Below are 2,556 nucleotides of genomic sequence, written 5' to 3' on the forward strand. Positions count from 1 at the left end.
GTATTGCAGGATGCATAGCACTATAACACAACATGTGAAGTGGAGGTAGTAGGCCTATAACATGTAGGAAGGATGACAAATCACATGACAGAAGTGTAACCCATATGATTTTCAGACTGATCCCTAACCCTTACTACTGATGCACTGAGAGACAGTTCGCTGATAGCCCCTAGTAGTGCGTGCCAGAATGTTCAAATAAATAAATATTACTGAAATCGAGAAATTGGATAGACACAATAGCTTTCTCAGAGAGAGAGAAAGAAACTGACATTTAATTTGTAAATAATAATATTTCCTGAACTTCATCTATACTACCATAATGACACTCAATTGCAAACCCTGCAACAGCGTATATTAAAATCCTGGAATCATCTCTCTGCTCCATCCACCTGTCTGTCCAGCCATCCAGCTTCAGAGCTGGAGTGAAGGGGTGAAGCATATCTTTTAAGGAGTCGGACACTTCCCTCAGAGTGCTGTAAACTTTCAAAAGAAGTCCAGAGCTGTCAGGGGTGTTTCAGTAGCCCACCACCCTTACAGAGACCAGGCAGGATGGAGAAATCTGTCTCCCTGCGTCTATGAACCTGATATGTCTATTTAGCCTTTATATTATTTTTTTTGTCTTTTCTTTTCATATTTGCTGCTTGCTTTACAGAGGGGGAACCTTCCATTTCTCTATTTTCATTTGAGATACATGAAAACAGAACTGTGCACATGTACACATCTGAAGTATTGCTATCCTGGATTTCCATTCATGTTCGCAAGACAAGTAATCTCCACAAATACAAATTCCAACAACTGTGTAGTCACAACATAGTCGATAACTATGCATATGGTTGTTGAGAAACCATTCTCAGTTACACTAAAGCATTTTTTTTAGCCTTTTTTTTCCTAGCCACTATTAGACAACATAGTAAGAACCAAAACGAACATCCATTCAGACATCACGATTAGTACAAATTAATTTCCAATTGTGCTGTGTTGGTCTTTATCAATGACTATACATAATATAGAGAAGCTGAATGATGCTTGAAGAAACTTTATTCATTAATTGATAAAGGTAAGAGGTTGGGGAATTTGAGGAATAGGTACTCTATTGTGTGTAGGGTCTGGTTTTCATGGTGGGGTGGGGGGCGGAGGGGGGATTGGACTGGGGGACACTGGGGGTAGTCGGAGTACAGGTGGGAATCTTGGGGAACGCTGCACTGAGCTCCTGATGTGGCTGCACTCACTAGCCTGGCAGACAGGTGAAACAGGTGCACAGACTCTCTAAGTTCCATGGGTCCCATGAGTGTGTGTGTCATTCTGATGGGGGTCTGTCGGTGACTGCAGAAAGATAGGTCTCAATATAAAAACTTTACAAGCAAACAAACTTGACAGTCACTAACTCTGCCAATGTGATGAGACTAACCTGTCCTTCTCTTGACCCCCGCCGACACACACCTCTCTCCTTCAACCTCTTCAGTCGGCTTCACAGTCCACTGGGGAGTCTGCGCTGGAGATTACAACAACACAGATTGAAGCATGATAGCATGACAGGTAATACCTGAGACAGATCACACAATATAATAAAAATATTATACTGAAATCTGAAGAGGGTGACGCCTAATTGTTCTGCACCTTACCTCTTGCTGCATCCCTTCTGATGGAAGAATCCTTCACACCTAAAGGTGAGAGGTCACTGTCCAACAGAGGGGTGCGCTGGTGTGAGGTGGGGAGTGGGAAAGTCCCCAGACATCACCGCCTGACGAAGAAGCGATCTTGATTGGGGATTCCGGGTTTCCATGGTGAGGGGGTTGGGCCTGCACTGAGCTCCCGATGTGGCTGGAGATCTTCAGCACTCACTAGCCTGGCACACCGACATCCCTGTTGCTAAGAGGGGGAAACAGGTGCACAGACTCTCTACGTTCCATGGGTCCCATGAGTGTGTCATTCTGATGGTGAGTAGATGGGGGTCTGTTGGTGACTGCAGAAAGATAGGTCTCAATATAAAAACTTTACAGTACAAGCAAACAAACTTGACAGTCACTAAGTCAGCCAATGTACTCACCTGTCCTTCTCTTGAACCCCGCCGACACACACCTCTCTCCTTCAACCTCTTCAGTCGGCTTCACAGTCCACTGGGGAGTCTGCGCTGGAGATCACAACAACACAGATTTAAGAATGATAGCATGACAGGTATACCTAAAACAGACCACACAATATAATGAAATATTATACTGAAACCTGAAGCGGGTGACACCTAATTGTTCTGCACCTTACCTCTTGCTGCATCCCCTCTGATGGGAAAATCCTTCACACCTAAAGGTGGAAGGTCACTCTCAAACAGAGGGGTGCGCTGGACCAACTAAAGGGGGGTGGGGGGTGGACGGTGATACCTAATTGTTCTGTACCCTACCTCTTGCTGCATCCCCTCTGATGGGAGAATTCCTCACACCAAGGTGAGAGGTCACTGTCCAACAGAGGGGTGCACTGGACCAACTGAAGGGGGGTGGGGGTTGGGGTGGGGGTGGGGGTGGATCCCCTGAGATCACCGCTTTACAAAGCGGCGACCTCGGT

The 2,556-nt window shown here is 45.7% G+C and overlaps 1 long non-coding RNA gene across 1 annotated transcript; it reads right to left on the reverse strand.

The window, feature by feature from the left end:
• Positions 1–1,158: 1,158 nt before the first annotated feature.
• On the reverse strand, positions 1,159–1,869 carry LOC134100619 (uncharacterized). The gene is made up of 3 exons (XR_009941292.1): positions 1,623–1,869; positions 1,409–1,492; positions 1,159–1,323 (listed from the first exon to the last, which is right to left on the reverse strand). It is a non-coding gene; the product is annotated as an uncharacterized LOC134100619 (long non-coding RNA).
• Between the last annotated feature and the right edge of the window lie 687 nt (positions 1,870–2,556).

The sequence above is a fragment of the Sardina pilchardus genome, chromosome 14, assembly GCF_963854185.1.
Source record: "Sardina pilchardus chromosome 14, fSarPil1.1, whole genome shotgun sequence".
NCBI classification, from domain to species: Eukaryota; Metazoa; Chordata; class Actinopteri; order Clupeiformes; family Clupeidae; genus Sardina; species Sardina pilchardus.